Here is a 24603-nt window from a genome sequence, read left to right on the forward strand (position 1 = left end):
GCACCGGTGTCTACTAAAGCCTTATACTTCTGTGCGCGTGATGTGCCAGGCCATCGAATCCACACAGTCCAATAAACTCGATTGTCCCTTTCCTCCCCCTGGCTGGAGGCAGGGCCCCCCTAATCCTGGTCAGAATCTTCCTCGTTTCTGTGTTTGAAGGACTGTCTGCTGGAAGTTGGAGCAGCAAACTTTTCGGAGAATCCCTTTTTCCTGATTGTTTTCTTTTGCAACTCACGTACCCGTGCCTCTAGGGTCGCGGTAGATTTTCCATCCCACTTTCTCATGTCCTCTCCATGGTCTCGTAAGTAAAACCACAGGGTGGCACGGGGTGAGTACCCACCATATCGTCTTCCTTGTGTGGGTGAACGCCTACCCCTGACAGCTGAGACACTGCTTTGTACAGGTGCGAAGGAGAATAATCTCTCTTCAAGTTGGTGAACCTTTTCAGAAAGTTTCTCCCAAGTGTTCTCCTTTGGTCGGTGGGCACTGGTTGGTTCAGGTGGGGAGGACAATAGATTCTCTTCAAGTTGGTGAACCTTTTCAGAAAGTTTCTCCACAGCTGAGACGCAGGCCTGTAAGGAAGAGGAGAGACTTTCTTCGTACTGCCGGAGTTGTTTAGCCGCTTCACCCACTGTGGGTTCCTCATCCTCTTTCCAGGCCATTATTGCCAATGAGCTGGCATATGATGATGGTGCACTCCGTACAAACTTCCGCCACATGGGTCGTGTACACTTGACTTCATCTGGATCTGTGGATGTTTGTTTGAGGTCTGGATCCTCATAAATCACTTCCCGTACGGCTAATTCCCTCAGATACTGGATTCCCTTCTCCATAGTGGTCCACTTGCCTGGTAGACATAAAATATCTTCCTTGAAGGGATACCTTTCCCTCACAGCTGAGAGGAGACGCCTCCAGAGGCTGGTGGGTCGTGCTCCATCTGGATTGGCAGAAGACTCTCTGCGTTCTAAACGACTTGAATTTCTATACCATATTTTCACCTTCTCTACAGGGGCAGCTTGCACTGCTACTGCTCGTTTCTCTGACTTTGTTACAGGGTCTGCCACAGGGGTTGGAATGCCCTCTGCAGGGTCAACTTGCACTGCTACAGCTCGTTTCTCTGACACGGCCACAGGAGCTGGAGCGGCTACAGGAGCTGGAGTTGGAGCTGGAGCAGTTGCAGGAGCTGGGACTGGAGCAGCAGTAGGAGCTGGAGCTGGAGCGGCTTCAGGAGCTGGAGCTGGAGCGGCTTCAGGAGCTGGGACTGGAGCGGCTGCAGGAGCTGGGACTGGAGCGGCTGCAGGAGCTGGGACTGGAGCGGCTGCAGGAGCTGGGACTGGAGCGGCTGCAGGAGCTGGGACTGGAGCGGCTGCAGGAGCTGGGACTGGAGCAGCTGCAGGAGCTGGAGCTGGAGCAGTTGCAGGAGCTGGAGCTGGAGCGGCTGCAGGAGCTGGAGCTGGAGCGGCTGCAGGAGCTGGGACTGGAGTCAACTTTGCTCAGTTGACTTTGGTTGACTGGTAAGAATTGAAGTAAATAATGTTTTTTGCAATCAAACGCACTGCAGACCACAACAATTTTTATTGATAACATCAAAAAAAAAAAAAAAAAAGCACTGAACATCTAACAGAATAGCTGCCTTTAGTAGCCTGAGTAATCTTTCAAATGAATTAATAGAAAGTTAGTCATTGCAATGACAAACTCTTATTTATAGTAGCTCAGTGTCTTTGGGTTCCCAGTCTTGGAAGACCCCTGGTCCTTGGCATTGCACATAGTGTCAGGGACTGTTCTCCCAGTACAGGTTATAAACTGGGACTGGGATGAGTCAAGGAGATAGTATTGTCTCCTTTTCACAATTGAGAAAATGAATCATTTTAAACAGAAAGCCCAGGCCTGACCTGGAGCCCAAGCAGTCCTCCTGAATCTTGCTGTTCATCCATCATTTCTACGGGCCTGCTAGACATTATGTTGGGAATACATGGAAATGAACAGGTAACTCTATAAAATTTTGCTTTGCCTTAACAGTGATTTGCCCTGATATATTTGTAGCTATTGTTGTTTTTGGGTGCCTGAGAAGGGAATATGTGGGTTGTAAAATACCTCTGTTGAGGCAGTGGAGCAGCTTTAATTTCCCGTCACGTAGGGTGAGGCTGTTGTGGCCAGGAGCAGGGGATGCAGTGTCTCCCAGCTGCAGAGGAGTGATTTTGAAGATTATCTTTGTGGTCACTTGAAACTGTGAGGCAAGAAGGGCTGTAACTGAAGTGAATTTAGTTCAGATGGACTAGGGTCTAAAGGGAAATAATTGGGCTGTATGAAAGCAAGAGCTGCAGCAATGTTGTTGATTTATCTGCAGAACAGGTTTTATCAAGTCTTTGCAGTCAGTTCTCTTTAAAAGGATAACTTTGAAAATGCTCTTGATGGTGGCAGTGTTTCTGTGCCAAGCTGCAGCAGCAAGGAGATATCAGCATGATCTCCTGTCTGTGCAGGAGTGGTATTTGTACAAAGCATCCCTGCTTCATCTCTAATTGAAGTCCTTAATAACAAAAATACCTTATTTGATCATGCTGCTCAAATGTTAGCATCCCAGTGACGTTCTTTGTGCCTTACATCCTGGTAACAGGCATGAAAGTTAAAAACCTTAAATAAGCCCATCAGTAGGAGGGAGAAATGCAGTGACAGACCCTTGGTGTCTCTTTGAAGCCATCCACAAGGAAACTAACCTGCCAACCTGAGCAAATTAGATTTTTTGATGTTCTCCTTCCTTTCTCTCCCCCAGTTCCTTTTACTGACTTGACTTTTATCTGTTCTTAAAAGTTGTTAAATTTATTTTTCCAGGACAAACAACTGAGTGGATCCACAGCTACTTGCAATAAAATTCATCTTTGTCTTTCCTGGCCATGACCAAAATTGTGGATTCATCCAAAATACCCCTGCGTTTCTTTACAGCCTTATTAGGTCAGATCCTTACTGGTTTATCTTCTACTTTCTGCTGCTGTCTGAAAATTATAAATCAATACAAAGTTCTTTGGGACAATTCCTGCATGGTTTTGAGCAGTAAGCAATTTAAGTTCTTTTCTTTGGAGAGGTTGGAGGCAGAGAAGGTGGAGAGAATTACTGCTGGTCCAAAGGCAAGACACTTGCTGTAGTTGCATGTCTGCAGCAAAAGTGCATGACCTCTGCCCAGAGCATATATCTGCCTGGGGAAGCTCCCTTCCAAGCACATCCCCATGGTATTTTACTGCTTAAGCAGAGCAGCCACTTTTGAAGGATTTTATCCTTTTGGAGAGGTGACTGTGTGTAGTCAGATTTGTTACCAGTTTTGCTTCCAGTAGCAGTTCCAAGTCTGTAACCTGCAAGGAGTGCCCTTTATTCTCCTGAGCCTGGTCCATCTTCCTGCTCCTCCCTGACTTTGGTGATCACAGATGTCCAGCTGCTGCTCAGAGGCTGGATTTTGGGATGGAAAAGAGAGGAGAGGGAAGAAATAATGCTACTATTGTTTTGTTGTTGCTGCTGTTTCTTTAGGACCCAACAGAACAGTGGAGATTTGCAGTAGCAAATGGATCACCAAGGAAATAAATAAGATGCTGTGGAAATATATGGTGAGTATAGAGAAAAAGGGAATTGGTCTTGCACATTGTAGATAAACTTGAATAATGGGGTCACATACTGCAAGCTTTGTAGTCCAATTTCATTTCCTTCACACATCATTCAGTTGTATAAAAGCAATTCATCCAGTTATCACCTCCTAAATCTCCTTCTATATTGTTGTAGGCATTGATGGCTCTTATCTCATTACCATATGCTGCTGCTGGTCAGGAGCTATTCTTTGTGAGCAGTATTACCCTGGTAACAAAATAAAAACAAATGAAAAAAAGAAAAAGATGCATAATTTAATGTGGCTGTTTCAAAGATAATTCTTGATTACTATTTTTTTTAGATCAATTTTCAGACTGCAGTAAGGAATGAGAAGGTACCTTGCAGTGAGACTTGTTACGTCATGTGATTTCCAAACAAATATTCACAGAAAATGGTATTTTTTAAAGTAAGCACTGGAAACAAAAGCTTGACATTCCTGTTGATTTTTCCTTTCTCCCCATGCATCTTCGTATCAAAGGAATACAAAGAAATGAGATTCCAACACCAATTCCTGTCACTACATAAAACAGCAATTTAATGCCACAGTCTTTTTTTTTTTTTTTTTCACTGCAGAAGACCTGGCTTTATTATGTCATAGTGTGAGGAATATTTTTATTAGTAGCAGTTCTTTGCTGAGGGAAAAATATTAGTTCAGTTATAGCCCAGGTAGTAAGTGAAGTTGGAATCTGGCCTATGCTTGGCTAAAAATCAAGTATCTTCCAATATAAAATAAAATATCTTCCATTTTTAAGGTAGCGAGTTTTTAAAATACAAATTAAGGTGGTGTCCTGGTGATGTCCTTTTAAACAACCTTCAGAATGGATCGTGCTGATTCTGAAAGTGCATTTAAATTCCTGGGAGCATCTCAGCAGCTGGGGGAGAGCAGGCAGAGGGACAGATAACAGCAATCAATACCGGCTTTAATAAAGGACAGTGGCAAAGGAGAAGAAATGAAAAGAAAAAAAAAAAAAAAAAAAAAAAAGAAAAACAAACAAACAAAGAAACAAAAAGTGAATTGCTGTAGGTCTAGAGGATTTCAGGTCACTTCTTTTGGCTTGACCTGCTGCTTTCTCCCATAATTGAGCCAGGGAGTTAAACCTCTCTCCAGGCAAGGAGAGGAACTGGACATAGGGGGAGTGAGAGGATGGCAGAAAGCAGCCTGCTTTGTTGTGGGAAGGGTTGGATTTTTTTTTTTTTTTGTTTATTTGCTTTAAGATGAGAATAAATACATTAAAACACTCCATAGCATTTTCAAGCCTTGAATGGAGGTTTATCAGGGGGAACTATGGCTCTCTAGCATGTGCAGGCCAGCAGTTAAAACAGTATCACAGAGAATCACAACAATATCACAGTAATAAGAATAAATCTGCATTATATTTACTGCTACTTAAGAGTAGGGGTCACTTTTAAATATTGGAACTGGAACTACATGTGCATTAAGCAGGGTTGGCAAAAAGAAGGGGAAAGCACATGTATTATTAGCCCAACCCTGCAGGGAACATGAAGTGTAAGAGGCTGTGCTTTAAGGTTAGAGATGGTCTCAGTGTGTGCACTTGTCTCCTCCACCCTCAGCTAGGGCTGCTCCCTACAGCACGTTCTCCAGCATTTTGCTCAGCCCCGTTTTATGTCAGGGACTTCAGGCCTGCTGCACCTTGCTGAGTTCATCCTTTCCTTTCCTTTTTATTTATTTATTTATTTATTTATTTATTTATTTATTTTCTTGTGTGATCTGAGATGCACAGCTGTGAATCCTGGTTGAAATGCTGCTGTTGTGGTGTGTCGCTGAAGGTTGGACTGGAGCAGGCAAGCCCAGAAACATAAGAAAGGTGCAGAAGTCCTGGCCTCTGGAGCTGAGCCCTGGTGCTCTTGGGTGCTGTGGCTGTGGGCTGCTGAAGCCCAGCCAAGCTCTGCTTGGCTTCAGACATCCACAGAGAAGGCCATACACTGCATTTATGCCACTCCAGCCTCCTCCTCAACTTGAGATCTGCTAGAGATGGCCTTTATCTGGGTGCTCCAGTAAACCAGACCTTTGGCCACAGTGTGCCATGCAGAGCAGCCAGTGCTGGCTGTGCACCTCGTCCCTCTGCACTAGGGTGGGATGAGACCAAGTTTCCACTAAAGCTTGAGACCAGATGTGTTTTTTTCCCTAAGACTGGTAGTTTAAAATACAGAACAAAATGATGGGGAGGTGGGGCAGGAAGGGTGGTCTGCAGGGACGTGGATGTTGTCTGCCTGCGCGAAGAAGAAAAGCCTTTTACTCCATTAGTCATCCCCTCATGAAACGCCTGGCCTCCAGAGGCCTCTGGGATGTTGTGATCTCATCCAGGCTGCAAGGTGGGTTTCTGAAAAGACAGCTAATGGGATCGGCTAAAGCTTTTACAGCAGCACCAGCTGGAGAAACCTCGCCCTGGAGCAGCCTGCCCAGCAATGCGGGGTGCTGAGCACATTGCAACCCTGTGGCAGGGAGGGGAGAGCCAAGGCACGGCGGTGGCTCACCAGGGTGTGGTGCACCACTGCTGCCTAAATATGTGAAGGCACTGCCCCAACACCAAGCAGCCCTTCTGTTCGCTGTCAGTAAGCTAAATGAGAAAGCAACACGTGAATGTCGGCGCAGTTGCTTGGTGCTGCCCTTCGCCCTGCTTGCGGCATGGCCACATGGAGTCAGCCTCCCTGTGACTCAGTTTGCATCCCAGTTGTGCATCCCAGTTTGGGGGAACCCAGTATGGGGCTCCGGGGACTGCTGGCATGCAGTGGCATGGCACAGGGTGACATCAGGCTGACTGGGGCATCCCTCGTGGGATTCAGCAGGTTCCTGTAGCTTGGTGTCAGCACGGAGATGCTGTGCAGGTCTGCAGTGAACTGGATGCACTCAGGCATGAACAGGCACAATTACAGCATCCAGAAGCAAATTATAAGTTTAAAACTGCTCTTTGCAGTTTGGAAAGCCCAAATTATAGGGCCCACAGAAGAGTGCCAGAAGGATAAGAAGTAACTAGAAGAAAGTAATTATTAATGAGCTTAAACATTCTCATTTGCTGCATTCACATTGTAACAGCGCTTTCCTGTGAAATACAAATAAGTGGTCAACATCCCTTGGGGGAAAAGCAATGCAGTGGTTTTACGCCTTAACCTCCCAGCCAGTGATTGCTAGACACTTCTTGGTGATTAAGCATTAAGTAACTGGAATCAACCCTTTGCAGAACTAAACCTAATTTGGACATAGCCCAGTGTGATTGCTTGATAGGATATAGCTTAATGGCAATGTGCTTGCAGTTAAGCAGAAGAGAAAGTAAGAGGTAAAAGATCCTTGAACAAAGAGCTTGTGCTTGTGCCTGTGACAGAAAGATGATCCTTTGCTTCAGCACAAGAGGTCTTAAAGCCTTGTCATCCTCCTGAAGGTTGACAGTGATGTACAGACAGGAGAAAGCAGTGCAGTGGCACGCAGCAGCCTGCATCACTGCTTCTCTAGTTGCTGTTGAACAAGGACTTGCTGCAGCCAAGCTCAAACCCAGACATCTGAGGAGATGGGGCTCAGAGCATCCTTCTGGGGGAAGGGCAGCCCTTCCTCCCAGGAAGCTGCAGCAGACTGGAAAAGAGGTGGAGGCCACGCTGAATATGAGCTGCTAGCCCAGCCCTTCTTCCGAGTGATTAAAGACAGGGGAATATTGTGTGGGAGTGAGCAGGATACATTACCTCCACCTCTGGCAGCAGCACGCTGGCCAAGTGAGTCCTCTTCTGGTGCCAGTGATTTAAAAAGGTCATTGAGGAGCTGGAGGGTGCTCAAGGAAGAACAATCAGGATGAGAAAAAATGGAAAACATGAGGAAGACCAAAAAGAGGAATCTGTTTATCTTATTGAAAACAGGATAATGCAGCCTGCGGCTTCCTACAGAGGAAGCATAAGTTTATTAGCAGATAATTCTTCAGCTAACAGATAAATACATAGCATCATCCATCAGGAAGAGCAGAAGACAATAGCACCTTAGAATAAAAATAAGGTGCAAATGTCTAACAGTAACATTAATTGACGATTAACCTCATTAGTGGCTATGGGAGATTAATTTTTTTTTTTTTTTTCCTGATGAAAGAGGTGCTCTGGCTCTGTCAGGGGTTAACATGGAAGTCTGAGCTCTGTGCTCTGCAAAATGTCAAATCGAATGATCTCAGTGATCTCTTCTAGCTCTGTTTTTGAATCTTGTAACATATTTCATTCCTAATTCAATATGGGAAAGAGGTTTCATTTCAGTATCTTTAATTTCTACCAAATGCATTTTGCATTCATCTTGCAGTGGTTTTGATTTCCTGTAATGAAATTCTGGCTGGTCTCTAGCTCCGTGTGCATAAACATTGCTAGCACAGCAGATAATATATAAGATGTCTCACAACCAGCCTGCAATATGCAAAGCTTCATAGGAGCACTCCATAACATCGCAGGCAATTATGGCAATAAATGATTAGATTATGAATCTGATTCTGCGTCCAGGGGGAATTTCAGGTGAAATCCCACCCTTTTCTAAAAAGAATGGCCAGGCCTTATATGAAGGGCTTGCAAAGTGCACCCATAACCATGTTTTATTGTAGTTGTACATTGCAGATGTGCATGCAGGTGTACCTAATTAAAAAAATAAAAATAAATTTTAAAAAATCTTTCATTGATAGTTTGTGTGAGATTTTAATTTTTCAAAGCTTTCAACTCCTTTTCTTCCAGTAGCTACTTTGTTACAACACTGGAAGTTCAAGGCAGCTTTCAGAAGCTGCAGGATCCAAACCTGTGGAGGGATTTCTGGGTTAGACCATTCACTACTTCTAGTATATCATTGCCACTGTTTCATTACAATGACATTTTAATAAATATTATTGTTGATATTACCCCAAAAGTTTACAGTGCCATGGTACATCGACATATAACAAATAGCATTTATATCACTATTCATTTATAAATTGACCATATGCACATGCTGCAGGAATAATAAAAAAGCAGCTGTCTGAGTATGTTTGAGGATATAATGTTGGCAAACGCTGCATGGAAAATCTCAGGAAAGAACATTTTTATTAGGGTTAGTTCAAGATGCTCAGTTGGTTTAAGATGTCTGTCTGGATGCCTGGTACAACTCACTTTTCAACTCCTGACATGGAGCAGACAGAAGTTCTCCTACTTTCTGTTTTTAAGTAGCCTACATTGTACAACACTCACGGGTATCCTATGTGAGGCTGATGAATTCGGTCACTAAATGAACGCATTTTTACTCCATGAAATTGGTCTGCATGGGCATGCTTGTTTGGCCAGCTAACTTTGTAATTTTTTCAGACAAATTAAAGGAAGCAGAGGGAAAAATCCAATACACACACCATGGATTGTGTCCTGGACTTTGAAGGCACCCACAAAAGGATTTGATATTCTCAGGGTTTTATACACAGTGTTTCAGTTCTATCAACTCAATTATTAATGTCTAACTTTGTTGGTTTTCTTTTTTTGGATTTACAATGTACAAACATGTAGTTAACAGAAGCCCTCTGGGTTTAAATAACAATAATTTTAGGCACCAGTAAGCAACAGACAAATTCTATTGAAAAAACTTTAGACACTTCTTTCCATGCTTGCTTTAGAAATTACCTAAAAGCCCTGGCTCTGACTTACATTTCTGTTCCTCTGAGGAGTCCAGAGCCTCCAGTGGCCAAAACACATACTCTTCAAAATCAAAATGCGAGGAAAATTATTTCTCCTTGATATAAAGACACTTGGGGGCTGAGACTGAGCCTTCTGCCAGAAAAAAAAAAAAAAGAAGAAAAAAAAAAGACAAATCAAATTGTTTTTTCACATCAACAAGTCTGTGTTTCTCTGTCCTGTCATATGCAAGCATATGACATTTTGTTATTACTTTCATTTTCTTATTTTCCTTTTTTTTTTTTTTTTTTTTTTTTAATTTGTATTCCCTTTTTCTAAAAGTTGTTACTGTCTTGTGAGGAAGACAGACAGCAATGTGGAGTTTTAACTAAATGCCTCTTTCAGATGACTGACCTGCCATGAACTTCAGATACAATGACTAAAACAAACAATTTTTTTCTCTTACAACTTCATGAGCAAGCCATCTTACTATAAAATTTCTTCTAGATCTAATTACTTAAACTTTTGGGGTTTTTAAGATTAAGTTAAGGCTAGGCTTTGGATGAGCCAGGGTACATCTCAGAATTAACTTTTCTCTTATCTAACTTCGTCTTGGAGGCATTACCATTTATCATGAAAATATCTGGGGCAGGTAAGTATTTCAGCTGCTTTTACTCACCCATTGCTTCCTAAGACTTGTTAATATTTCATTGGGAGCCTGATGCACAAGATAAAAGTAGGACTATTTCATCAGAAGGACTCCCACACACAAAAGCTCCCTCTACACACTGTGGAAAGGGCATTTCATTCCCCTTGGAGCTCCAGGAATACAAGAACCGAAGTACAGACCGGGTTGAGCATCTGTGCCTGCAAAGCCATGGCTAAGCTGTCACTAAGAGTGTTATGTCTGTTAAGTAGGGACAGAGTTTGGAAGCATGGCTTTGCTCTGTTTTAGCGCTCATGTTGAAGGAGGCTGAGGTCATTCACAAGGAGGCTTTATTTTTCCAGTAATGACTCAAGACAAAAAAGGATCTTTTAATTACACCCCAGTGACAGCAAAGCATGAAAGCACGATTCATGATACACTGGAGACTGCATGATATCTTGGTGGCAGTTGTTTTGTCCAAAAAAAAAATTATGTAAATAAAACTATTTACATTTTTTTTCTACGTATGTTCCTCTGAGGATTAATATTTACAGAGGATTTTGGAAAAATTCATTTCATACCCATGCAGATATGTAACCAAGAAACTGGACATTACAGTAAGGGATACAAGATCCAGAAAACAAACATAAGATGAGCATCCCTGTTTGCTAGGACAAACAGATGCAGGTGCTGTGACTCAGCCCCCAGACCTGATTCCTGGGGACAGAGTTTTGACCGGTCCTGGCCCCGCTGAGGATGCAGGTGTGGCAAAGGAGCCTGGCAGACCAGGGACATGGCTGCCTTCATTGAGAGGGGATGATACTGTTTATTTATTTATTTATTTATTGTTTATTTTTGTTTATTTTTCAGTTGTGAATAGGGTGGAGCTGCCCCAGTCCTTTATCTGACAGAAATGAAGGCACTATGAGTGCTCATACCTGGGATGCTGGTGTTCAGGATTACTGCCCCACTGGCAGGGGGCATCAGCAGCCCACAAGGATGGGCATTCACTTTGTCAAGGCAGTTTTGGTCCAATGCAAGGCAGGTTTTTGTACAAAAGAAGGAGAGTGGGCAAATGTTAGGTGTCCTCTGTTCTTGTCCCCATTTGTCTTGCGTCTACCCCCTGGGGTCCTGTGCCTTCTTCAGGGGGAGCTGGAACTGGCCCCTGCTGCAGGCACAGTGCTGAACTGCAGGGAATCAGGGGCTGAGCTATTTTGGGCATCTCTCACACTCCAAACTGATAGCTTTGTGATGGGATTTTTGTTCTAAAGCTGGGGGAAGAGGGAGAGAAACAACCACAGCCTTTCAAGGGAGGAAGTCCAGAGGGAATTTCTGGTGCGTTCCCAAGTCATTCATTAATATCAGCTGATGAGTCAGAAAAATGTGGCTGTCTGCTGACTTGCAACGCGTCTCAGGAACAAACAGGTTCCTGTAGCAGCAGTTCACCGTTACTAATGCAGAGCCAAGCCCTTTGTCAGCTTTGGATGATTCCCACATCCAAATCAAGGGCTGCATTTTGCTTCCTGTCTGCTTGTCCGATCTCTTGGTCCCCCTGCTGACATCTGCGTGCAGGCTTACAGAAATAACGTGTCTACAAAGCTCTGCAGTGTGCTGTGTGTAAATATACATATATTCCAATCAAATCAATCAGAATAGTAGATCATGTCATATTCAAGTATATTTAGGACAGTGTTTTCCATTTTTAATACCTTTTGCCTCTCAGTGTTGAAGTTTCAGGTCACACAGAGTCCTCGAGGCACGTGCTGAGGGTGATCCTGACCCCTCGAGCAATGTGCTCACCTCAGCGTGGCAGCAGTGCTCATGGCCTGGGGTTAGGCCGCTGCAAGACCTGCTGCCTCTGCTGTGAGACAATCTGCTCCTCGGGGTTAGCTGCGAGCGAGCAGATGGCAAACAGGCTGATCCTGCTCTCAGCAGGGGGCTGGGCAGCCGCGAGGACCTGCTGAAGTCCCTTCCTACCTGAATTACCTAAAAACCTCCAATCCCAGCCAGCACCAGTCAGGATCACAGGTCACCTCACCCGTTTGCCTGAGTCAAGTATTTGGCTCTCTGGCCCACATCCAACCTTGGATTTCGGCCACACCTTTGCATCTATATCAGCACCTTGTGACAAAACTGCCCCTCTCCCATCCCTCTTCTGATTGTGCACACAAAGACAGAGCTTTTTAGGTCAGGAGAATTAACCTCACTTCAGATACAACCCAAAACCATCACAGGTGGTATGGCCAGTAGTCTACAACACCTATATTTCACACTGGGGTTTTGAACTGCCGTGTTCCCAGGCTGTCATGAGCACTGTAAGTCTGTTCCCTCTTTTACATAGGGTGATGATTGTTCATGAGGTACTGGAATTAGTAAATAGCTCTGATCAAACATATTTATCTGCCGGTGTAGCAAAAAATTGCTGGACAACAACATTGTATGACTACTCACTTACAGTAGCTACATAGGCTACAGGTACCTGATAACAGTTTTTCAAGACCTAATTATCTAAAAGGTTGTTTGTGGGTCTGTTTTTCAGGACCTAAATGCCTTTTTTTCTTATCCAGTGAAAACTCAAATGCGTCTCAGTTTAACCACAATCATTGAATCTGCTTTTCAGGAAGAAGGCTGCTCTGAATACATACTATCGTGGTGCATGCACTGTTTTCCATAAATATAAGGCAAACCCAGGGAGAGGGTAGGAGGGGCACAAATGTTTTGACACAAATAGGCAGAAAAAAAAAAGAAAAAAACATTTTTCTAGTAGTTAATTTTCAAAACAGAAATCCTATGGGATTTCAAAATAGAAATCACTTCTACATAATTAAATCTTTTGAGAGGTTCATCTGCATGCTTGTCCCTGCTTTGGGGATGGAGTTTCACCACCCGTAATTGCGCACAGTTGGCCACCCCTGACGCCCCACAGAAGGATGGCGGCACGGTCAGAAGTTCCCAGCGGTTCGTGGGGGATTTGGCTGCAGCTTGAAGCAGTGACGTGCTGGGGAGGGGAAGGGCATTCAGGAGGAAGAGCTAGAATAATGAGAGAAATTATCACATCCCCCGGGGGATGGGATTTCAGAGATAAGCCCCATTTCTAACCGTGTTTCATGTTGTCTGCTGAGTCCTTCAACCTGAAAATGCATTACCTGAATGTAAAGAATATGGAAATGGTGAGCGATTAAGGAGATTTATCCCATCCCCTGCATTGACTCAGGGTGGAAAAAAAAATGCCTGCAAACATGAGCAGTACTACACCCTAATAATAACAGGGTAGTTTCTGAGTTGACTGCTTTCATACATGGGTGTCTGCTCTTCGTTTCTGTTTCTGTCATTAGGACGCTGGGTTTCTCAGCATCACAGAGAACAACAGCCGTTTATCTTCCAGGGTTCCTGCACGTTTAGGAGCCCAGCTGCAGGTATCTTGGCTATACATTTTCCCCAGTGCACCACACCCATGCCTGCAGAAGCTATCAAGCTGTGGACCCTACAAAATAAAGTGAGGGCAATCAGGCAGCAGGGGTTGAGGTGGGAAGCTGCTGGATGCCCGCCACCATGGGGATGCCCCCAAGCACCCAAGGCTCTCCCAGCCCCACTAGCAGCACCCATCAAGGCAGGAGCTGCTCAAACACCTCACACTGGGGCATGGCTGCTGTCCCCACTGCCTGCCATGCTCTGGGAGCCTCGGAGTGACAGATGGCAGCGTTTACGGCATTGCTGTGGGGTCCTCTGCCAGCCCTGCACTGATCCCAGGCTGGCAGCGCCAGACAATCCCCCTCATTCATAAAACCCTGAGGTTTCATTGTTACCTTTGCCGCCCCCGAGACTCTTGGGTTTCGAATGGTACTGATTTATGTTCACAAATGTCCTAGAGATTTTGTGAAAAATAACAGGTGGCATGGGGTCAGGGGCAGGGAGGCAAATGCGTTTTTCTTTTTGCTCCAGTTCCTTCCTAAGCTGTGCATGAACTGTGTTTTTCAGTTAATGATGAAGTGCTAAGACTGCCGGGACACTCTGCTTATCCAAGGAAAGGAACAAAGCACATCTTTTAGCAAAAAAAGCAATATTTTTTGTATCTGAAAGACTGATGGCGCCCACAAAGCACTGAGGCTTTGAGGCTGGTGCTCAGGGGAAGGTTAAGTGTGAGCAGCAATAAAGCTCACTGACAGCTTTACACCAAGAAACCTTCTCAAATGGAATCACGACGTATGTAAAGTGTCCTGCACAGGGCTTTCATCTCTGCAGGCACTGTTTGACAGAGCGACTCTGCCACTGAGGTTTGTGTCATCGTGAAATATGATTTTACCTTTGCATTTGGATGTGAAGCTTAGAAGCAGGAAAATGACTTCTTAAGCAGAAATTGCTTTTTAAGCAGAAATTAAAGATTGTATTAACCACGTGTACAAAGCGTGGTGGCCCATTTCAAGCATTTTCTCAGAAACTGCTTGAAAGAAGGACATCTACAATGCATTCATCTAAGCCTTGCTTCCAGCGGGGGAAGTGGTTACAGCAGAGAGTAAATGACTGTCAGAACAAAATGTTGTTATGGCACGGTGATTACACGACCCCGTATGCAGCTACAGCACAGTTGTAACCTAACGTCCGTGTGAAAAGAGGCTGTAAATGTCAAGACCAAAAGGGGCTATTCAGAGAACATAATACGATTTCTCAGCACTAAAGCTGCAAATCCTCCCCGGATTTCTTAAACATATGAATTGCTATTGTCTGGCAGGGTAATTCAGAAAAATCCTGGGCCATCAGGCTTCTCAGCGGGTAGCCGTAGCCTTGGATGCACCTCGTAGAGAGTGAGTGGCCTGCTGCCCGGTGGTGGAGGCAGGAGCACATCTCTGCTCCTTATGATGTACCCAGCTCCAGATGTGGGACAGCTGGGGAGGCTGCTGCCCGCCCCAGGGGGATAAACACCCGCATCGTACCCATTCAGCATTCTGCACATGGGCCCTGCCATCTCACTTTTTTCTTAAAATAACTAATAATTGAAAGTTAGTTCAAAATCGTGATGGCCTATTTTCAGGTTACCATGGAACTAAGAAGTATGAATTGAATAAACACTGACAGATAATGTTCAAACAATAGCTGCTTGCCTTTAAAGTCTGAGGAGATGCACCAGCTTTTGGCTAAAGCCCCCCGTTCTCCAGTACAGAAGGAAAATCTGCTTTGTTTTGCTTTAGTTGGCTTCAGCACAATAATAGGCTCGATTGCATTTGGGGAACTGAATCAGGTTTTTACATGTATGCAGAAAAGCCATGTTTTTTCTTTTCCGGTTTAGGTATAAAAACAATACATAAGAGAAGAGGCTTTTAAATTTATCAGGCAAGCAAAAAGAGTTTAAAATCTTTGACTATGGATAAGGCTAAAAGCCATTGTTTCTGGTGCAAAATGGAATTTCAAGAGTATATTATACACATGAAAAAAAATTAGTAGTTTTACAATTTCTGCACTTTTATTAAATCCTGCTTTCATCCAGAAACAGGAGGGTGAAAAACAAGGGTTTTTGTTTGTTTGTTTTGTTTTTGTTTGTTTGCTTGTTTTTTAGATTTCATTTGCTGTTCTTTATCAGACAAAACGAAGAACCTAAGCAGGGTATGCTAAGTTGTACAGTGGCTTAAATATATTAATTGTGTGTCCTCCTGGTTAGCAGAAACAAATGCCAAATTCTTTGCAAAGACCATATACAACTTCATACTAACCCACCTTCACAGCTAGCAGTCAAGGATGTCTAACTTTGTCTTGTGAAAGAATCAAAGAGAGGAAATCCAGAACAAAATTCAAATCAATTATTCAAATGAAGGTGTCCTGCTGCTAAATTTTATTACTATTAAAGCCACTGATTGTAACTACTTTGCCAAAATGAATCTATTCATATGCCCTGCCCCTGGGGACACCTCTCACTGTCTCCTGCAGCTGGTAGCCACAGATCTGGGTGGGAAGAAACTTCAAGGAAAAAGCGATTGCCCTTGAGTGCTGTGCTGAAAATGGAATAAATCTGTGGGACAAACCTGAAGCATAAGCTGCTGGCTAGGCAGGGAGGCAAAACTGGGCTTCATGAGAGGAAATGTTCTTGCTGTAGGAGTGGGTGGCCATGGTCATGCTCTTTTCCTAGCTTATGAGCCTGGTATATAGGTTCCTGTGTCAAAATATTGTTCAGCTGCATTGTAGGCCCTGACTTTGCTTCTCCAAGGCAGATAAGAGCTGTGGTCCCCCCGGAAGGGGAGGTTGAAGGGTTATGTGAAATGTCCTTGCTGCTCTTTCCTGTGTGCCACAGGAATTAATCACGAGGCAGTATCTGCTCTAAGGTTCCTCATTCCCATCAGGGAGGTCACAGCCTGTTTGATACAAAACACAGACTCATAAATTACAATGGGAGTAGTTTCCTCCTGGATGAAAAGGAAAAAGTGACGCACTGTGGCACTCAGAACATTGTAGGAGTCTTTCTAACACATCCGTGTAGAGCTGTGTTGAATGGGCAGATGTTACCTCACTGAGATTTCATAAAATCCCTTCAGCAACTTGGGATCCCCTCTCTGGCTCATGTACTGTACACAGAAACCTGCCTTATCCTGCTTCTTTCTTCACCAAAAGACCAAGAGATGCCAAAGTATTCTGGATCTTTCCTGTTTTTTTTTTTTTTTTTTTTTTTGTTTGTTTGTTTGTTTCATAATATTTTTTTCAAACATAATTTTCCCTTTAAAAAATGATGAGCTGAAATGGTCATCAATTACAGTTCCTGCAGAACAGTTCCTTTGGATATTGAGGAAGCAGCAATGGAGAAAGTGTTGCGTCTTGTGACCTAGTGGGAAGTGCATCTTGTTTTCTAACAATGAATGAGATTCTTAAGATAATGGCAGAGCATTAACCCTAAATCAATACTGTACACAATCACAGAATAGCTTGGATGGGAAGGGACCTTAAAGACCACCCAGTTCCAACCCCCTGCCAAGGGCAGGGACACCTCCCACTAGACCAGGTTGCCCAAAGCCCCATCCAGCCTGGCCTTGTGCACCTCTAGGGATGGAGAATCCACAGCTTTTTAAAAGTGAGTTACGTTTCCCCTCTTCCAGACAGTGGGAACTTCAACAGACTGCCATGACTTCTCACATATGATGGACAGTGCCTTAGCAATTACATTTGCCTGTTCCCTCAGGACCCGTGGATTCATCTCATCATTTTTGTACCTTCCTCAAAGCTACAATTATTTTTGCCCAGGCTTCATGCTGTTCTAAGTATTTTCTGATCCAAATAAATGCTTCAAACACTTTCACAACTTTATCCCATTTCCCATTTGCTCTTTGGTATAAAATATTTTACACATTTTAAGTATTTTTATCTGTGATGTAAAAGAGTTACTACTTAGCCATTCAGCTCCAATTATCATTTAACCATCACCCAATTATAGTCTTATTATTAGATGCCTGCAGGGCAGATTTTGCTAAACGTTTGACTCTTCTCATTTGAAAAAACAATCCTCTTTGCAATATTATCTTTCTCTCTCTCTCTCTTTTTTTTTTTTTTTTTTTTTTTAATGAAGAAGCCAGTAGTATCAATACAAATGCTGTGACATTTACAGCAGTTCAGCTGGGAACACGCTGCCTGTTCCTTTTATACCTAATTTGCTGATGATTTCCAACTGTGTAGAGCACTATCAAGCTCTCTGATAGCAGCCTGTGCTGGTGCCCTTGTCTTTTTTTTTTTTTTTAACCCTTATCTAATTTTGGCAGGACCACAGTTCCTGCTCTTAAATGTGATAAAAGGATCAGCACACAGCCCAAACCTACAGCCAAAAGCTTTGAGACCAAGCAGGCAGGATGTGTCAGCCTAGCACATACTGGAGTGGGGTTGTGTGACCTGTGTCAGGGCAGTGCTCTTGCCAGTGAGCTTGCTGGGTGCCTACAGATCTAATACTATTGATATAGGCATTTCTTGTCTTTCTGCTAATTCTCTTTATTTCCTCTATCCTCATTTAGAGATAGCCTCAAACCCTAAATAAGAAGTGCTGCTTAACCACAGAGATTTATGAGGATATTTTCTAGCCTACTTGTGGTTTCCACGGTGCAAGCCTTAATATGCGGAGCAATGTGGGGAGAGAACTGGGAGGGTCACAGATCTCAGGGCAGGAAAGTACCATGAGATGTAGCACAAATACCTGCTGTGAACAGAGAGTTACATTTAGTTTGAGTGTCCACATATTGAATTAAAGAACTTGTGTTAAACTAAAACCCTTCATCTAGTAAGGCATAAAATCTTCCACTGAAGCCTTTGAGAAGTGGAAAAAACGTTTCTATCAGAAGCATTTGATAATCATCCTTTCTTTTTTCTTTCTGAAAAACGCTTTCAGATAAAAATTGCTTTTCCTATTATTGCTACATAAAATTGATACTTATTTATCCATTGATAATTTGAATATTATCACTGACTCCTCTATTTGGGTATTTTGAGACCTTATAGAGACATTCTCTACAGATTTTGACAAGCAAATGACATTTTCTCCTGGAGCTTTTGGCAATTTTGCTGTCTTCTAATTATATGGAACATTAAGTTTAATTCTGTAAGAAATGTAGTTGTTAACTAGATACAGTTTTGCAGGATCACCTCCCCAGTGCTTCATATAAATATTTGTGTCACAGTGATGTTATTTTCTTGTCCATATATCCATATATATATCTGTGTGTGTGGAGATTGCTGCTGTCACAGCATTGTTCTGGTCACTTCAGCAGTATTGCTTGTGCTCTTTTAATTCCCAAGTGCTACACACAACCACTTCTTTCCAAGATTTCTTTGCCCACTGTGTGGGTCCAGCCAGCACTCCTTCTCAGGTCCGTGTTTTTCCTTTGTCTCGTGTTCAGATACTTCTTGTTTGGATGACTCTGACTCGAGCTGACTGAGTGCCCCAGCTCACTCTGCGTGACTGTCATATCATAGCCTCCTTCTCTGTCACAACTTCTTCGTTTTCCACTCATTGACTTTGCATTGTTTTTGTAATTGCTTTCAGGTGCTCAACAAAGAAACCCTACCTTGGTCCTACACAGAGTGAATCACAAATCTGGCAGTTCATTTCAGGGCTGCTCTCATTGTTAATCAGGTAGGTCTTAATCCACTGGCTGTGTGAGGGTTTTGTTTGCTTGATGTTGGTGAGGCTTTTTGAGATAACACCCAGATACTGTTATAATCTGTATAGGTAAGAGTGTCCACAGCTGCCTTTCATCAGCCAACCTTGTAAACTGGGAAAGTGAGACATGTTAAATAATGCAGGTTTGTTCTTATAAGGCACTCATGTCAGAAATTAAATGTACACCACTCACATCTAGCTTACCCGTAGTTTCACCTAGGATGGAAATCAACCAGCCAGTCCATAGATGTCAACCAGTGACATCTTACCTGTCCTCTTCAATCAGCACATCACCATCTTGCTTTAAAATTTCTGTAGTTCTCCTAGTCTTTAAGAAGCTACTGAAAAATCATTCCCTTCTCAGCCAGTTCTTTTCAGGCACTTGGGATGCACAAGATGCACTCGGCCCCTGCAACAGGAGCCAGTACCATTTTCCAAAAGCAGAGAAAAAACATTTTACTGAATGTTTCTGCCCTTTATATATATATCATCTTAAACACTCTTCCATCTCCAGTTATTGAAGGTCCTCTTTTAGCTTTTATTTTTAATGAATTTACATTATATTCAAAACACATTTACAATACATTCGAAAACAATGTAATAATTGTCCTTGAACATATGGTGGTAGACTCATGGCTAGAAAATACATCTTTCCTGCACTGACCGTGAGCTGTAGTAGAGTTACCAGGCCCTGCTGGCCTTCCCAGAGTATCTGGAAAGTCCCAGCACGTCACACACACCACTGGGAGGTGGTGGGACTACGGTGGCCTTGTTTTGGGGTGGCTGGGTGCGATGCTGTGCATGGGGAGCCGCAGGACTGTGTAAGATCCCCGCCTTATAACCCAGTAATGTGCTGAGGGAAGGCCGGGGCTCAGCACCCTCTGCCTGCCTGCTGTGTCTGCTTCTCGCTTTTGTCTGGAGGCTCAACAGCAACTTTGTGCTGTAAAAGCATGAGTCCATTTGAGAGGTTTCCAAAGCGCTCGGCAGCTTTTCCAACCTGCTCAGACTCAGCGTCTCCTTGTATGACAGCCTTTTGAAATGCCCACAAATATGTTTTCTCACCCCCTATTCATGTATTAAAAGCTCATCTCAGCGATGAAACGCTTGCTCGGGTCTCACTTAATGAACAACTGTCAGACGTTTAGCACCAGCAGATTTCGCTCAAAGATTTGTGAGGTTTCCCCTTAGACATTTCCAGCTCAGTCTGACTGGGAGTACCGGGCAGGGGAAGGAAGAGACTGTTCCTGTCAATGGGATTCCAGCTGGTTTGGATATAAAATCTTTCCAGGAGACCCGAAATGCCTTATTCACCAGTCAGACATCACATGCTGAATAAAACCAGCTCGCTGGTTGACACGGGCAGCCCCACTGAGGTACGTGATAATGGTGCCCCTTGTCTGCTCCCCTCACCAAGAGCCAAGCTGCCCTGCCAGGCTCTGTGGTGGAAGCACGGCGCTAGGCCCAATGCCGTGGCTGGGAGAGCACCCTGGCATCACATCCTGGCAAGGACCATCTTTTTTACGTCGCTTTTGGGTAAACTTCAATGACTCATCTCGTATTCTAGCTCATCTATGGTCGGCATTTTTTTTTTCTTTCTTCTAATGTGCTGATCTGCCAAGCTGTGAGTGGTTTGCTGAACAATGTGCAGTGCTTGGGGAACAGATGGGTGCTTTTCTTCCTCCCGGTGGCGTGCAAAAGTGAAATTTTATCATTCAAACTTCAGTCTGCAAAATTTCATCTGAAATGGTTGTTTTAACAGCTACTCTGCAACCCGACAGCTCCAATGCATTTCCTTCTGCATCGGATGTGACTTTATGACAAACCTGGTGTCCAGCAGCTAGCAGTCTGCGTTAGAGCTGTACCTTGAACAAGGTAATCTCAAATTGCCCTCCTGTACAAACACGTGCTTAAAAAAGCTCCTGCCTTTGGATCTTTACGTCTTCAGCAAGGAAAGGGGGCTGCCAAGCTTATCAACAGAGCAGGTGATGGGTTCCCAGGTCCTTCGCTCACTGTGGAGTTCAGTGCAGCCTAGGAACTGCACTTAAACCCAGACAAAACCTCTGGGGGAAAGAAGGGGTTGCTTTTCCATGTGTTATTTAATGAAAGGCTGACCAGGGGATGAGCAGCAGGAGGAGGAAGGTTTCTCAGATGTTTTTCCACTTGCTAAGAGACTGCCTGAGGGTTGCTTGTTAGAATTTCTTTCACTGAAGCTTTCTTTGCTACCATGAGGAAACAAACAGCACAGCACCCAAGTGCACACTGTTCACCTACACAAAACACTGAGGGTAACAGCTAAAATAAGAGGTACACTAGGACATCACGACTGCTCAGAGAGTCAGATCTTGGGCTACTGCAGTGATTTTGTTTCACACGCTCAGCCCAAGGTGCTCTGAAAGCCCTTACTGCCACTTCAGAAAGAAGAAGGGACTTGCTCCTTGGTTGCCTGAAGGACTTGCTAACCTGTAGGTCAAGGCTTGCCCAGAGCGAGACCAGCTCATGGACGTGCTAGGGCTTTCACAAGCTTCAAAGGTGTGTTTGCTTTAGCAAACTACCCCCAAGGGCTAATTAAGCGACAGCAGCTGCTCTTCTCAGCTCTGTTTGCAGGCTGTACAGGGGGAAGGTCCTTGGGAGGGGCTCTGAGGAGCTCCCAAAGCCCTTGCCTCCAAGATGCTGCCCTGTGGATGCATCTCTCCCCTATTTCACACCTCATGCCCCCAGCCCTGTCCCTTGGGCTCCACGGTTGTCACTGGGGATCTGGCCAGGGGAAATTGCTGTGAAATCAGTTGTGGGTGGAAGGATATGTGTGTCGTAAATGACTTCATGGATTCATGGGGGGGTTGATCTTTCCAATTATGAAATAAAGCTTGCTAAATTCTGGGGTTTGAAACAGCCTGTTAATATTCTAAACTCAAAAAACAATAACCATACGGGATTGAGTGAGTCACGAGGCAGGTTATGATAAGTAGCTTTGTTTGTCAGGTCCCAGCTGCTACGTTGATAAATCACGGGGGAATTTCTCACTGGCTGTCCCAGGGGTGAATGCAGCAAACACAAAGTTTTGTATCAGACTTTATGGGCTGGATCCTTCAGCACGCTGAGTTCCCTCAGACTCATGTGAACATGAACCAAGGACAAACTGAGCCACTGAATCACAGATTTTATGGGGAGAGGGCTCCTCAGGGACACCAGGCTGGTGGGGCCACCACCCCAGCTGGGGATTTCAGACGCGCAGCCCTTGGCACAGAGGGCCAGGAGGGATGGAGGTGTGTGGGAACAGGGCTCCCCTGGGTCTAGTCCTCTGCCTGCTTTTGGCTGCTCCTGCGGCGTATATCTGCATACAAGCACACTCAGGGATACGTCCATTTAACCAGGGCAAGAATTGAGGTCTTACCTGCTTTCTGGCACAGAAAATATGAGTGTTTCGGGGTGAGACCACTCTGAAACACATCGCAGGGGCAGCCGTGCATTCGGCTACTTGAAGCTCTGTATAGAAATTAATTCACCCGTGCTTCTGCTGACACCTTCTGATTATGCTGCTATCCCAGTGAAATAAAGGGTGTGCTGCAATCAATTTCCCGCCCCCTACTCCACTGCAGATAGAAGACAAAAGATATATTGCTAATTAAAATGTTCTTATCTGCTGGAAAGCAGTTTGTAGGATTTATTTGAATAAAACTGATGATGCAGCCCACTCAGATCACTGGGAAATGACCTCCTTATTATGAAGTCCCAGAATAACTTAGCAAAGCAATCTTGATTTCCTGAAATCTGTCAAAGGAAGAACTTTGCAGTTAGTTACAGCATATAATATGGACACTCCTGAAATGTCCTCCGCTTAATGAACAGCTGATATTGGCTAACCTCGTAGAAATAAGAGAGAATTAGTACCAGCTGCAAAATGCATTCACTGGGTAGTGAAACTGGCAGTTGGTATTATGCCTGCTATAAATATTTTTAATTAAAAATTGTTTTCTGTCTCTTCAATTGGTATAATAGCGATGATGCTTACTGAGAGTTACTGAAGATGTAATAGGATTCCCCTTCGTGTATAGCAGAGCTATTTATTCTGCTGTAATTTTGCTATAGTGGAAATTTGCATAATAATGCCTGGATTCTAGTACAAGAGAAAAATAGACCAAGGGAGCATTTTATCTGTGCTTTGCAGAATAAAACACACCGGCACTGGTGTGAATTCCTAAAAAACCTCAGCGCTCCAAGCCTGGCTGCTCAGGTACGAGGTTAAAATAATTTCAAAAACCTTTCGGGGGGAAATTCAGGGAGGATGGGGACTGAGGGTGCTTCTGCTGCCCTGACCTGGGGAGCAGCAGCCCCAGCCCTGTGCCCTCAGTGCTGTGTCCCCTGCACCACTCTCCCACGGGCTGGCCACAGTGACAGGGACACCCTGGGGAGCCTGGAGCCCTTAGACCAGCTCTGGCATGATGTTAGGTGTGACCTGAATGGGGTAGATGGTGAGACACAGGGGAAACCTCTGTTAACAGCCCCTGCTGTGCCTTTGGGGATGTGTGATTGCTCCCTGCACTACGTGGGAGACCTAAAGCAGACAAGTGATCATTTTCCAATCTCCACTTGACTCTCTTCCCCTCTGAGGCTTTCGACGAGTACTCTGATTTAGGCATTCCCTTCCACCTTCTTCCTCACCCCTGCCTTCCCCCTGCCTGCCTCCTGACACATCCATCCTGACCACGCTCAGCTGCACACTCAGGCCCTGGCACAGTTTCTGTGGCGTGTTGTTTGCTTTCTGACAACACCCAGAGGCTAAAGTCAAGACAAAAGCCCCATCCTGTCCATCATTGTGTGATGCATGATCAGACATGTCCCCTGCGCCAGAGACCTTTTGATCTAAACCTGCTGCTTTGATTTCATAATGACACTGAATTCCTTCCCCATTTGGCTCTTATCCCTTTCTTGGTGACAGCAATTTTATTGCAGCAACGTTTTCCACAGACAAATCTGTTGACTTTATTTTTTATCTGCCGTTTCTTCCTTCTTGTCCTGGGTTCTTCCTTCTGCACCAAATTGTCTTTGCTGTGGTTTTCCAGCTAACCCTTTCAGATGCTCTTATGGTGTGCAGTCCTCTCATCTTCTCCCTCCTTGTTCCTCTTCAGGGTTCAGCATGTGTTCTATTTCTGCTCTCTCTCTTTTAAAGGGAAGCCCCTGCTCTTGTAAACTCAGCTAGTTCTTAGCTGAGCTGAACTTATGATGACCACCGTCCCCTTTCCCTTATCTCTTCATGCCTAACTTTGCAAGTGCTAGCTACATCTGAAAGCTCTGCTATTGAGTCAGTGATATTCCTCTCCATTTCTTGCAAAATCTTCCTTTTGTCTTCCCAGCCTCAAAATATGAATAGATATCTGACTGTGCGAGTGCTTGCTTTTTTCTCAGCTTCAACCCCACCAGCAGTGAAGGTGAGCTGTTATTTGTTCACCGTGTCCTTATGCCAAGGTGTGGATTGGTGAAAAGATAGCTCAGAAGAATGGGAATTAGCATATGATCCCGAGATGATACACTAAGTCTCCTTCTCTCTTCTGAAAGTCATGTTTTCCTCTCCCACTTACAGCCTGCCAGCTGTGATGACCTCTAC

General features: G+C 44.2%; 1 long non-coding RNA gene across 1 annotated transcript; it reads left to right on the forward strand.

Moving 5' to 3' along the window:
* The first annotated feature begins 3516 nt into the window (after positions 1-3516).
* LOC311435552 lies at positions 3517-20963 on the forward strand. Its single transcript, XR_014692210.1, has 3 exons — positions 3517-3593; positions 18885-18974; positions 20761-20963. It is a non-coding gene; the product is annotated as an uncharacterized lncRNA (long non-coding RNA).
* Positions 20964-24603: the final 3640 nt, after the last annotated feature.

Source organism: Aythya ferina (assembly GCF_964211825.1).
Source record: "Aythya ferina genome assembly, chromosome: 1".
Taxonomy (NCBI): Eukaryota; Metazoa; Chordata; class Aves; order Anseriformes; family Anatidae; genus Aythya; species Aythya ferina.